Raw genomic sequence first — 14,892 nt, 5'->3', positions numbered from 1 at the left:
AAAGGAGGAACATCTGTAACAAAAATTAAATTAAAATTTAAAAAAAAAGAAAAAAGAAAAAGATTTAATGAAATAAAGATAAATAATTTGCTTGATATAGAATTCAAAGAAACAGTTATCAGGATGCTCGATAATCTTGAGAGTAAAATAGAGGGACTCAGAGAAAACTTCAACAAAGTGTTAGAAAATGTAAGAAAGGGATCTGAGAAAAAATGGCGGTGGAGTGAATGGAAGCTACACAGACCATCTCCCAGGACCAAACTGGAATTACAACAAAAATAAAGACAAACATCAGGAAGGGGCAACCAAAAGGCAACTTGGAGGACCACATAATCAGGGACACTGACTCAATCCTGGTAGGCTTGTGAGGATGCGTGAGGGAGCCGGGAGCCCACGGTCCACAGTGACCTGGGCTGGGACCAGCGCCCTCGGCTGGGTCCTGTGGCCTTGGCTGGGACCAGTGGTTGCCTTGGCTGGGTCCTGCAACCTCGGCAGGGTCCTGCAGCCGCTTCAGCTGGGTGCTACGCTCTCGGCTGGTGCTGCAGCCTTGACTGCCCTTAGCAGGGAGCAGCACCCTTGGGTTAAAGTCCCAGGTGGCTCCAGGACGCAGAGCCCGGACAGAGGCTAAATTGGCAGCAGCCACTCACCTTGGGCTCTGGCAGAGGGAAGGCAGACTGGACTGGAACTGTGTGGGGACACTCAGATTTGGAGGGTGTTCAGAGCTTTTGCTGAGTGCAGCCACACAGGACTGTGGTCATCTTACTCCTTCCCAGGGCCCTGGGGAGAGGTGGCGGGCCCTACTTCGGAGATTCAACCCCACCTGGTGGCCATTAAAATGCTAATTGAGGCCCATTAACCACCAGCATCTGCCCCACCCTCGGGAAATGCTCTTACACTGAGCACCGGAGGGAGTTTTTCAGGCAACTCAGAAACCAAGGTTTTTCAGGTGACCACTACTAATAGCCTCCAGGCAAAAAAGCTAGAGGATAACTACCATTCCTTGGGCTAGTAACTCTAACTAGGACAGTTAAGACTTGACAGTGGTGTTCAAAGAGGGTCCTTCCTGCCTCATCCAAACCCAGGAGAGGGAGCCACAAACAGCAGAACACCAACACCCACAGGAAAAATTTGGCAGACTCCAAAGCCCTCTGTGATAGTCAAAATGGTGAAAAACAGAAACAAAAGCCAAATGAAAGAACAAGAGACTGCAACCGAAGATGAGATAAATGAGGTGCAGTTAAGCAAGTTAACAGAACTAGAATTCAGAGCCATGATCTTGAGGAAGCTCAACAGTATGTGTAAAGACATGAGCACCTTGAGTAAAGACATAGAAATGTTGATAAACAACCAGTTGGAAATTAAAAACCACCAAGAAGAAATGAAGAATGACATATCAGAAATGAAAAACACATTGGAAGGTATAAAAAGCAGAGTAGAGGAAGCTGAGGACCGGATCACTGAATTAGAAAACAGGGTAGAAAAAATCAACCAATCAGAAAACCAAAAGGAAAAAACGATTAAAAAACAGGAAGACAGCTTAAGAGAACTGTGGGACAACTGGAAATGTAATAATATTTGCATCATAGGAGTCCCCGAAGAAGAAAATGAGCAAGGCTTAGAGAATATATTCAAAGACATAGTGACAGAAAACTTCCCTAATTTGGTGAAGGAAGAAGGCATTCAAGTTCAAGAAGCACAGAGAGCCCCAAACAGGCCCACACCAAGACACATAGAAATCAAACTGCCAAAAATTAAAGACAAAGAGAGAATCCTAAAAGCAGCAAGAGATAAACAACAGGTTACCTACAAAGGAAACCCCATAAGGCTCTCAGCTGACTTCTCACATGAAACACTACAGGCCAGAAGGGAATGGCATGAAGTAATCAAGGTCATGAAAAACAAGGATCTGAATCCAAGGCTACTATACCCAAAAAGGCTATCATTCAAAACAGGTCAAATAAAGAGCTTCCCAGAAAAATAATAAAGGCTAAGGGTATACATTAGTACCAAACCAGCACTGCAAGAAATGTTAAAAGGACTGTTGTAATTAGCAGAAGAAATGGGAAGAAAAATAGAACCACACTAAACAAAAATGGCAATAAATAATATCAATAATCACCTTAAATGTAAATGGGTTGAATGCTCCAATAAAAAGAGAGTAGCTGATTGGATAAGAAAGCATGACTCATCTATATGTTGTTTACAAGAGACCCACCTCACAACAAAAGACTCACATAGGTTGAAAGTAAAGGGATTGACAAAAATTTTCCAAGGAAATGGAAAGGAAAAAAAAGCTGGGGTAGCAATACTCATATCTGATAATAGATTTCAAAATGAAGGCCATAACTAGAAACAAAAAAGGCTACTACATAATATTGAAAGGATCTATCCAACAGGAAGATAAAACCTTGATAAACATATGCACCCAATATAGGAGTACCAAAATATATTAAAAATTTTCCGGAGAACTTCAAAGGAGAAATTGACAGCAATACAATCATAGCAGGGGACTTCAACACCCCGCTGACATCACTGGATAGACCCTCTAGACAAAAAAATTAGCAAGGAAACAGAGACTCTAAATGGAGAACTAGACCAAATGGATTTCATAGATATCTGCAGAGAATTACACCCCAAAACTACAGAATTCACATTCTTCTCAAGTGCACATGGGACATTCTCAAAGATAGACCACATGTTAGGGCACAAACTAAGTCTCTACAAGTTCAAGAAGACTGATATCATATTAAGCATCTTCTCAGATCACAATGGCATGAAACTAGAAATCAATTGCAAGAACATACAAAGACATTTGAACACATGGAAGCTAAATATCATGTTATTAAACAACAAATGAGTTACCGAGGAGATCAAGGAAGAAATTAAAAACTTCCTGGAAACCAATGAAAATAAAGACACAACAACACGAAATCTATGGGATGCAGCGAAAGCAGTTCTGAGAGAGAAGTTCATAGCACTACAGGTCTACCTCAAAAAACAAGAAAAATCTCTAATAGACTATCTAACCTCACAAGTTAAAGAACTAGAGAGCAAACAAAAAGAAAATCCCAGAGCAAGTAGATGGAAGGAAATAGTAAAGATCAGAGCAGAAATAAATGACATAGAATCCAAAAAAATAATTCAAAGGATCAATGAAACAAAGAGCTTGTTTTTCAAAAAGAGAGACAAGATTGATAAACCCTTAGCTAGATTCACCAAGAAACAGAGAGAGAACCCAACTACACAAAATCAGAAATGAAAGAGGAGAAGGAACAACTGACACCACAGAAATACAAAGATCATTAACAACTACTGTGAACAATTATATGGCAACAAATTTGACAATAGAAGCAAAATGGACAAATTTCTAGGAACACACAGTCTCCCAAAACTAGATCAGGAAGCGATAGAAAACATGAACAGACCAATAACAACACAAGGAATTGAAGATGTAATCAAGACTCCCAGCAAACAAAAGCCCAGGCCCGGATGGCTTCACAGGGGAATTTTACTGAACGTTCAAAGAACTAACACCCATTCTCCTCAAACTATTTCAAAAAATTCAAGAAGAAGGAAGACTTCCAAATGCATTTTATGAAGCCAGCAGAATTCTAATTCCAAAACCAGAAAAAGATACTACAAAGAAAGAAAACTACAGGCCAATATCCCTGATGAACATAGATGCCAAAATCCTGAACAAAATACTAGCAAATCAAATCCAGCAATACACCCAGAAAATTATCCACCAGGACCAAGTGGGATTCATCCCAGAGATGCAAGTCTGGTACAATATTCACAAATCAATAAATGTGATACACCACATAAATAAAATAAAGAATAAAAATCACATGATCATATCAATAGATGCTGAAAAAGCCTTTGACAAAATCCAGCATCCATTTCTGATAAAAACGCTCAGCAATGTGGGAATAGAGGGATCATATCTCGACATAATAAAGGCCATATATGAAAGACCTACAGCCAACATTATACTCAATGGGCAAAATTATAAGCATTTCCCTTAGGAACAGGAACAAGGCAAAGAGGCCCACTTTCACCACTCTTATTTAACATAGTACTGGAAGTCTTAGCCACAGCAATCAGACATGAAGAAAAAATAAAAGGGATCCAAATTGGAAAGGAGGAAGTGAAACTGTCATTATTTTCAGATGACATGATACTATATGTAGAAAACCCCAAAGACTCCATCAAAAATTTACTGAAATTAGTAAATGAATTTGGCAAAGTAGCAGGATACAAAATTAACATCAAGAAATCGATAGCATTCTTATACACCAATGATGAACTCACAGTAAGAGAAACTAAGAAAACAATTCCATTTACCATTGCGGCAAGAAAATTAAGATACCTAGAAATAAACTTAACCAAAGAAATAAAGGACCTATTCACAGAAAACCACAGGTCATTGAAAAAAGAAATAGAGGAAGATATAAAAAAGTGGAAGCACATACCCTGTTCATGGATTGGAAGAATTAACATCATTAAAATGTCCATATTACCCAAAGCAATCTATAGATTCAATGCAATCGCCATCAAAATACCAATGTCGTACTTCACAGATTTAGAACAAGTACTTCAAAAGTTCACATGGAACCAAAAAAGACCTCGAATAGCCACAGCAATCTTGAAAAAGAAAAAAAGCTGGAGGGATCACATTACCAGATTTCAGGTTATACTACAAAGCCACTGTAATCAAAACAGCCTGGTACTGGCTCAAGAACAGGCATATAGACCAGTGGAACAGAACATAGAATCCAGAAATGGATCCAAGGCAATATGCTCAATTAATATTTGACAAAGGTGGCAAGAGCATACAGTAGAGTAAGGACAGCCTCTTTAATAAATGGTGCTGGCAAAATTGGACAGCTACATGCAGAAAAATGAAACTAGACCATCAACTTACACCCTACACAAGAATAAACTCAAAATGGATAAAAGACTTAAATGTGACTCATGAATCCATAAAAATACTAGAAGAAACTCTAGTCAACAAAATTTCAGACATCATACGCAGCAGAAGTTTCACGGATAAATCACCTAAGGCAATAGAAACAAAGGAGAAAACAAACACATGGGACTACATCAAACTCAAAAGGTTCTGCACAACAAAAGATACAATCATCAAAATGGAAAGGCTACCCACTGTATCGGAGAGCATCATTGCCAATGATATATCAGGTAAGGGGTTAATTTCCAATATATATAAAGTGCTCATACAACTCAATAAAGGAAGACAAAGAACCCAATTAAAAAATGGGCAGAGTACCTAAATAGACACCTCTCCAAACAGGACATACAAATGGCTAAGAGAGATATGAAGAAATGCTCAACATCACTAATCATCAGAGAGATGCAAATTAAAACAACAATGAGGTATCACCTCACACCTGTCAGAATGGTCCCCATCAACAAATCATCAAAGAACAAGTGTTGGCGAGGGTGTGGAGAAAAGGGGACTTTAGTACACTGCTGGTGGGAATGCAGACTGGTGCAGCCACTATGGAAAACAATATGGTGTTACCTCAAAAAATTAAAAATTGAACTGCTATTTGAGCCAGTGGTCCCACTTCTAGGACTATACCCTAGGAAGCCTGAAACACCAGTCAGAAAGAATATATGTATCCCATGTTCATAGCAGGACTATTTGCAATAGCTAAGATCTGGAAACAGCCCAAATGTCTATTAGTAGACGAATGGATAAAAAAGCTGTGGTACATATACACAATGGAGTACTATGCAGCTGTAAGAAAGAAAGATCTCTTATTCTGTGAGACTACATGGAGGGACCTGGAAAGTTCTATCCTAAGCGAAACAAGCCAAACAGAGAAAGACAAGTATCATATGATCTCACTTATTTGTGGAATATAATGAACATAACAATCTGAGGAATGGGGTAGTCCCAGAGGCGTGGAAGTGGGGTACAGACAATCCCCAGAAGAGGGGGTGGTGGGGGAGAGATAAACCACAGAACTTATATGCATGTGTGCATGAACAATGGACATGGACAACAAAGCTGGGGACAGGGCAGGGAGGGAGAAATCAGTGGGGGAAATAGGAGAAACATCTGTAACAAAAATTAATTAATAAAATAAAATGTAGGAGAAATAAAAGCTTTCTCAGACAAGAAAAGAACATGTAAGAAAGAATCAATTAGAGATGAAGAATACAATAACTGAAACGAAGAATAGAAAGAATGACTATAGTTAATACAGAAGAACAGATTGGCAATTTGGAGGACAAAATAGTGGGAGTTACCCAAAAAGAACAGTAAAAAAAATTTTTTTAATTAAAAAATTATTATAGTCTAAGGAACCTCTGTGACAATATCAATCACTGTAACATTTTCATTATAGGGATTACAGAAGAAGAAAAAAGAGAAAAGGAGCCAAAAAATATTTTGAAGAAATAATAGCTGAAAATTTTCCTCATCTGGGGAAGGAAATGAACATACAAGTCCAAGAAGCACAGAATTCCAAAGAAGATGAACCCAGAGAGACCCACACCAAGACATATTGTAATTAAAGTGGCACAGTTTAAGGATACAGAGACAATCTTGAATCGGCTGGGAAACAAGTCACATACAAGGAAAACTCCATAAGGCTATTGGCTGATTTCTTAGCAGCAACTTTACAGGTCAGACAGGTGTGACAGGAAATATTTAAAGTGATGAACAAAAGGAACCCACAACCTAAAATACTATATCCAGCAAGGTTATCATTAAGAATTGAAGGTGAAATAGAGAGTTTCTTAGAGAAGCGAAAACTAAAGGAGTTTAGCGCCACTAAACCAGCTTTACAAGAAACGTTAAAGGCCTACTTTATACGGAAAAGAAAAGGCCATAACCAGAAATAAGAAAATATAGGAAAGCCCTGGCCAGTTTGGCTCAGTGGTTAGAGCGTCGGCCTGCAGTCCTGAGAGACCCGGGTTCAGTTCCCGCTAAGGGCACGTACTTCGGTTGCAGTTTGTCCCCGGCCCTGGTTGGTCATGCGGGTGGCAGCCACTCGATGTGTCCCTTTCACATCAATGTCTCTCTCTCTCTCCCTTCCTCTCTCTCCCTCCCACGCTATCTGCACAAAAAATGGAAAAATATCCTCAGGTGAGGATTTAAAAAAAAAAAAGAAAAAATATAGGAAAGAAAAAAATATCTCACTGGGAAAAGCAAATATATAATAAACATAGTGAGTCAACCATTTAAAAAGTTAATATGAAGGTTAAAAGACAAAGCAGCAAAAAAAAACTAGAACTGTAATAAATAATCAAGGGAAACACAAAACAAAAAGATATATAAAGTGATGTTAAAAACATGAGTGGAGAGGAAAATAAAAATGTAGTGCTGTTACAATGCATTTGAACTTAAATTCTTATCAGCTTAAAATAGACTATAGATATTGAGGGATATATATGAACCTCATGGTAACCACAAACAAAAAAATAAAGGCAAAGGAACACAATCAAAATGCTAAAGAAAGCCAGCACATTAAAAGGAAAGAGCTCAAGAGAAGAAAAAAGGAACCAAGAAGAACAAAAACAACTCCCAAAACAATAACAAAATAACAATATGCACATACCTATCAATAATTACTTTACATGTAAATGGACTAAATGTTCCAATCCAATGACATAATATGTAAAACAATATTGAATGTCAATTGTAATTGAAAAATAAAAAACATAAGGTGTCAGAATGGCTAAAAAACCAAACCCATCTACTTGCTGCCTATAAGAGACTCACTTTAAATCAAAAGACAGACACAGAATGAAAGTGAAGGGATAGAAAAATATAGTTCCTGTTTTTACTTTGTCAGCAAAGAGAAATTTAAAGTTATACTACCTACAAGGTCTTAAAATAATCAAGCAAAGAACTTAAAGTCCACTGATATGGGCAGCTTCCCCAAAAGAATGGCACAAGAAAATGCAAATAGCTAGAAAGAACACATGTATCAGTATTAAGATAAATAAGTAAATTATGGTATTATATAATGGGATATTACATAGCAAAAAGAAATGAACTCTTGCTACATTTAACATCATGGACAAATATCACAGACATATGTTAAGCAAAGAAGACTACATATTCTGTTAAATTATATTTATATAAAAGTTAGGAACCAGTAAAACTAATCCATAGCAATAAAAGTCTGAATGTTGCTTATCCTTGGTGAAGCAATATTCACCCTAGCATGAAGCCTACTAGGGTACAGAAAATGTTCTACATGCACATATTCATAAGTAAAAATTTTCTGAGTTGTATACTTAAGATTTATATTGTATACTGTATGTAAGTAATACTTTGATTAAAAACTACTTAATTTGCCCTGGCCGGTTTGGCTCAGCGGTTGGAGTGTCGGCCTGCGGTCCTGAGAGACCCGGGTTCGGTTCCCGCTAGGGGCGCGTACCTTGGTTGCAGTTTGTCCCCAGCCCTGGTTGGGTTGTGCGGGTGGCAGCCACTCGATGTGTCCCTTCACATCGATGTTTCTCTCTCTCTCTCTTCCTCTCTCTCTCTCCTACTCTATCTGAACAAAAAATAGAAAAATGTCCTCGGATGAGGATGAAAAAAAAAAAAAAAACTACTTAATTTTACAAAGCAAATAAAAATTCTCTAAACATCAATGCCACCTAAAAGGACTAAAAAATTAACAGTTTCAGGAAAATGATCTCACATTCAGATATCATAATTAGAATCAACGAATAGCAGAATAAGTTCCTCAGATATTTTAAACACTGAGTCAAGCTATAAAATAAATATATTTACTTTGTTTATGAAAAAAATAGTTAAAAACATAAATGTGTACCAACATGCCATAGGCAAAAAGAATTGAAAAGATATCCTAAGAAGGAAAATGATAAATACTGAAATTAAAGAATTAATAGACTCCCTTGAGAAAACTTCTTGTTCTGACCAGGTGGAGTAGCTTATATTTTACTAAGCCTATTTCATATAAATATACCTATATGTATCTGTGTGTGTGTGTAAATTAGGTTCCCAGACCCAATTCCAATGAGTGTGTGGAGGCCAACAAGCAATTTTAACACTATCTACCTAGAGGTAGAATCAGGTTACATAGGTAAAGGGCTCAGCCCCACCAGACTGCTCCCCACTTCAAATGCCATTTACAAGCCCATGTTGTTACCTATGCTTCTGACTGACCAGCTACAGATTGGAGGTTCCAACAACCCCTCCATCTCAGGATGCGATCACAAGTGCAGGTTGTTGCCTGTACTGACCAACTGGCTGCACATCAGAGGTCCTCACAATCCCCTCCTTGGGTTTGATTAGTTTGCTAGAACAGCTCACAGAATTCAAGAAAACCCATTTACTCACTAGACTGCCAATTTGTTACACAAGATATTAAAAAATATGAATCAACAGAAGATGAAGAGATACATAGGGTGAAGTCCTGTTTTGTTTATGTTTTATTGGAGGAGGCAGTAAAAGTAATGCTCAGAGACTGATTTTGTCTTTGCCAACAATTCATTTAGCACAGGTTTACTATGGGAATTATAATAATTTCACAAGTCAATAGCATACAGAAGAATATTTCTTAATAAGCCAAATGAAGAGATAACATACTCAAAACAAGTGAAAGATTAATCACACTATTGTTTTAGGCAAGGGGAGGTGAGAGGAATAATGTCCAACCTAAATGTACCTTGTTATTACAAGTAGGCACCTAAAAGAGTTTGAGACCAACTAAAGAGCTGATTTCCAACTATCAAGACAAAGTAAAAGTCCCCTGTTGCTAGAGCATGTTGCTAGAGAATGAAGAAGCCAGCGTTGGTAGGCAGGATGATCTCTTTTCACAGGGTCACTGCTTGATTTATCACCACTGTCCAGGAGGAATGCCTAGCCAAGATAGGAACAAATGCCCCAAGGGTCTGTGGAGAGTTTTTATGTCAGCGAAGAGTCACTTCACTCAAACCAGAACTCTCAAATAGTCCTTACAAACTCTCAGTATTTATGGTATAATTACCCTCTTGCTTCTTCACTCATTCTTAGCAATAAGCCCCCAGCAGAGTCCCTCAGCATCTGGGATGCTGACAGCTTATCAATGACAACAGATGTAAAATGATGACATCATGGTACAACATCTTTCATACTTATATCAAGGCAACTTCTTTCTTCTTTGTCATAAGTGGATTAAAACACTCCACCTAGGTCATAAAGAAGAGGATCTGAAATTACGTTAAACCTATACACAACAGGTTCTAATCAACGGAGTTACTGTATTTGTGTAGCTTGGAGACCAGCATGGTGGCACATGGAAGCATTCTGGTTTCCCAATGTGGAAGCTCGCCAAAAAAAGGGACCTGTGAGCTGTCCTTTTGGGGTTTTATGGAGGCTTCATTACATAGTCATGGTTAACTAAGTCATTGACCATTGGCAACTGAACTCAATTTCTAGTCCCTTACCTTCCTGGAGGTGGGGGGTGGGGAACTGAAAGTTACAAATCTCTAATGGTATGGTTGGTGCTTCAGACAACCAGCCCTCACCCTCGGGTGGGGTTCAAATATTGCTTCATTACAATAACGAAAGACTCTTGACACTTAGAAAACTCTTGTGAGCCAAGAACTATGGATAAAAAAACAAATATCTTTTAATACTGCAGTCTACCCCATGGTCTTCAAACACAGATCCTTCACAACCAAACAATTATATAAGTCAAAAGATACTGGTACATTAATAGAACCTCATTTAGTCATTAGTAACTGTCTAATCAATCCTCACATCATATGAAAATGTCACTCAGGATGATGTCACTCAGGTTTTCAGAATTCCATTCAGCCTTGTCAGATTCAGAAAGTAGGGGTAGTCTCAGCAAACATGGCCCCACCCTCTCAGACATCTGGTGTATTTGAGCTAAGAGACAATATTATTATTTTGCTCTCAGCCTCTCTCAAGGTGTTAATAAAATGTTTGATTTACCTCATGCTTAACCCACTTATTCATCCCCTTACTCTCAGCTATTATTTCTACCTTCTCTCCATTTACCATTGCCACCCTTGGAAGAGACATTAGGTTTGGCCACCATGCAATGGTGTTCAAGAGATCATAGCATCTGAAAATCACAATGTTAAAAAAAAAAAATACAGAACTTTTGTAATAATATTGAAAATCATTTCATCAGTCTTCCTAGATAAAGAATCTCTAATTTTACTAATGAGAACAGTCTCTGTTTCTTTTGTTGACACGACAGTTCTTGCTGGGATTTTATGCCTCACAGGGTGCAAGAACAATGTGTCTAGATGCAGCCCGTCTCTGCCTTGCTGCAGCTTCCCTGCCATGTCCACTCATTTTGTGGACCCAGGTGGCACGTCAGAAAGTTCAGTTGGGCCCTGGCCAGTTTGGCCAAGTGGTTAGAGTATTGACCCATGGACCAAAGGGTCTCAGGTTCGATTCCCAGTCAAGGGCATACCTGGGTTGCAGGCTCCATCCCTGGCCCAGTTGGGGTCATGCAATAGGCAAACAATCAGTGTGTCTCTCACATCAGTGTTTCTTTCTCTCCGTTGCCCTCCCTCCCTTTCTCCCTCCCTCCCTCTCTGCCTTCCACTGTATCTGAAAAATCAATGGAAAAATATCCTTGAGTGAGGATTAACAACAACAACAAAGTCCATTTGGTGGTTCCAATTACCTTCTGAACCTGAAAGGGGGCTCTTCTGAAGAACATTGGCATGTCCTACTTTAGTTCACCCCTTAAATACCCAGAGTAATTTCCAGAGGGCCATGCCCCATACAGGCATTTCTTTAATGGTCCAGTTTTCTATTGCCCATCTACTTGACCCAACAACCAGTGAAAAAACAAATATAGGGGCTTTTACCACTCTCCAATTTTTATATCATTGGTGGGAAAACAGCATGCAATTCAGCCTACTGAGCCTATTTAGTCTTACCTTCCTCATTCAGAGTCTTGCCATCCACTGGTCTTAATGAAGCAGCTGCCAAACAGGATATTTATTGTCCATTTATCTTGGCACTGCCATCAAAACCAAGCAGCTCTTTGCTATTCAGTAGAGAGCTGTCCATGTGGCAATTGGTTTTATGGCTCCTTAGGTGGCTCCAATCCATTTCAGAGGAAAAAAGCTACCTGCTTGTGGATATGATGAGTGCCTCCTTGCATTCCCCCTGGAGCAAACTCCTATATAAATGATTTCCATTTTATTATGAAACTCTTCTGAGCACTGCCTTCCTATTAGAGTGTTTCTCTGATATCACCCAAGGTATTATGAATATCTCAGGTTTCATCATTACTTTATGTCCTTCAATCATTGAAGCAGTCTCAATTAATGTCTAATAGCAGGATAATAACTGCCTCTCAAATGGTGTGTACCAGGTGGCAGCATCTGGGAATTTTTGATCCAAAATCCCAATGGCAGTTGCTGAAAGGCACTCATGGGTTTTTGCCATGAACTAGAGTCTGCATGAGGTGGCAGACACTTCCAAAATCATATCTGAGTGGGGTCATAAGGGCCCAAAGGCAGTGAGAGAGCTACTGCCTTTTGTAATTCAGACATGCCTGCTTTTGTTCAGGTCCGCACTTAAATATACAGTCATCCCTTTGCACTTTGCACTTTGCACTTCGACTTTCTTGACTTCACTCTATCATGGTTTTTTCAAATATACTCATTAAAAAGTTGATCAAGACAGTGAAAATGATACAGTGTGCACTTGGTTGTCAGAGTCAATTATACACCCCTGTATTACAATTAAAATTAAAATTACTGTATGTATGGACTGTAGGCTATGTATGCAAGCATCCCCGCAAATCCTTCAATGCCAGGTGCAACCACTCCACCACTTGTTGTGTGTGGGCAGTAACTTTTTTCTAAAAAATTGGGTGTGGTGAAACCAATCCAATCAGAGTGTGCTGTTCACTGATTGGCTATCCTATCTTCTTCCTATCCTGGCCACTGATTGGCTCAGTCTCATGCAAGTTTGTTTCTCTCATACATGCTTCTACATCACTATGAATTGGAAGCATCTTTGCTCTTGTAAATGTTTGTGATTTCTAAGAACTTTTATCTAAGCCCCATGATGGCTTCTAAATGTGCTGCTTCTTCTAAGCCTTTGATGATGAAACTAAGTGCCGGAGGAAGATGCTTACCATCCAGGAGAAGGTGAAACTCTTGGATATGATCAAAGATGGCAAGAAAATTGTGGAGGTTTCCCACCATTATGACTTGAATGAATCTACTGTTTGCTCCATTCATAAAAATGAAAAGAACATCCATGCAATGGCTACTGTCTCTTTCAACAAGGAGGCAAAGCATGTTGTGACAAGTCATAATAAGTTCATAGTGAAAACAGAGTCTTCCCTGGCCATTTGGATCAGTGACAGCCTCGAGAAAAACATTCTGTTGGATTCGCTGGTCATCCGGGAGAAGGCAAGGCAGCTCTATCAGCACTTTATGGCAGATGGACCTCAACCAGGATCCTCTTCTGCAATGTTCATGAATTTCACAGTGAGCAAGGGTTGGTTTGAGAAGTTCCAGAAGAGGTATCATTTGAAGAGTGTTGGTTTCCATGGAGAAGCTACTTCTGCTGACCAGCCTGCAGCAGAGGACTATGCGAACAACACGTTCTAGAAGATCTTTGAGGAGGGCGAGTATCATCCAGAACAGGTGTTCAATATGGATGAAACAGGACTGTTCTGGAAAAGAATGCCTTCCCAGATATTCGTTTTCAAGGATGAGGCCAAGGTCTGTTCAATGGACTGATTCCACAAGTGCTTCATCCCCCAAGTCAAGCTGTATGTCACGGAGAAGGGACTCAAGTATCATGTCCTTCTCCTCATGGACAATGCTGGAGGTCATGCACAAGACCTATCTACAATGGTGTGTGGATCAAGTTCCTTCCTCCCAACACCACTTCACTGATCCAGGCCTATGGATCAAGGTGTTATTCATGCATTCAAGGCCCTCTACACAAGAAATACCCTGCAGCACCTCGATGAAGGCATGGACCTTGAGGAGAATTTCTTTTTCTTTTTTTTTATTTTTTATTGATTAATTTTTGTTACAAATGATTCTCCTTTTTTCCCCCACTGATTCCCCCCTCCCCCTGCCCTCCCTGCCCCTTCCCCAGGTTGTTGTCCATGTCCACTGTTCATGCATACATGCATATAAGTTCTGTGGTTCATCCCTCTCTCACCTCCCCACTCCTTAGGGGATTGTCCTCAAACTGTTATGTTCATTATATTCCACAAATCAGTGAGATCATATGAAATTTGTCTTTCTCTGTTTGGCTTGTTTCACTTAGGATGATACTTTCCAGGTCCCTCCATGTAGTCTCAAAGGATAAGAGATCTTTCTTTCTTACCGCTGCGTAGTACTCCATTGTGTATATGTACCACAGCTTTTTAATCCATTCGTCTACTGATGGGCACTTGGGCTGTTTCCAGATCTTAGCGATTGTAAATAGTGCTGCTACAAAGATGGGGGTACATATATTCTTTCTGATTGGAAAAATATGGAACGCTTCACAAATTTGCGTGTCATCCTTGCGCAGGGGCCATGCTAATCTTCTCTGTATCGTTCCAATTTTAGTATATGTGCTGCCGAAGCGAGCACTTGAGGAGAATTTCTTGCTGAAGGAGTACTGGTGGCAGTATACCATCGCGACCTGTCTGAAGAACATCCAGGTCATGTTGAAGGATGTAAAGATGGAGACTGTGAAAGCCAGCTAGAAGATGGCCTGAAATTGTCCACGACTACAGAGGATTCACCCCAGTGGATATAAGCAACTCAGCAATGGATAAGGCAGTTAGGCTAGCCTGGATGCTGGGAGGAGAAGGTGTCATGGATATGACCCGCAATGACATGGACGAGCTGCTGAAGACACACTTGGATCCCTTAACTGACGAGGATCTGGTGGAG

General features: G+C 39.5%; 1 non-coding gene across 1 annotated transcript; it reads right to left on the bottom strand.

Moving 5' to 3' along the window:
- Positions 1-14,479: 14,479 nt before the first annotated feature.
- On the bottom strand, positions 14,480-14,586 carry LOC118638087. Its single transcript, XR_004961045.1, has one exon. It is a non-coding gene; the product is annotated as a U6 spliceosomal RNA (small nuclear RNA).
- Between the last annotated feature and the right edge of the window lie 306 nt (positions 14,587-14,892).

The sequence above is a fragment of the Molossus molossus genome, unplaced genomic scaffold (assembly GCF_014108415.1).
Source record: "Molossus molossus isolate mMolMol1 unplaced genomic scaffold, mMolMol1.p scaffold_m16_p_20, whole genome shotgun sequence".
NCBI lineage: Eukaryota > Metazoa > Chordata > Mammalia > Chiroptera > Molossidae > Molossus > Molossus molossus.
The sequence above is the reverse complement of the archived record's forward strand: the minus strand, read 5'-3'. Positions and strand labels throughout refer to the sequence as shown.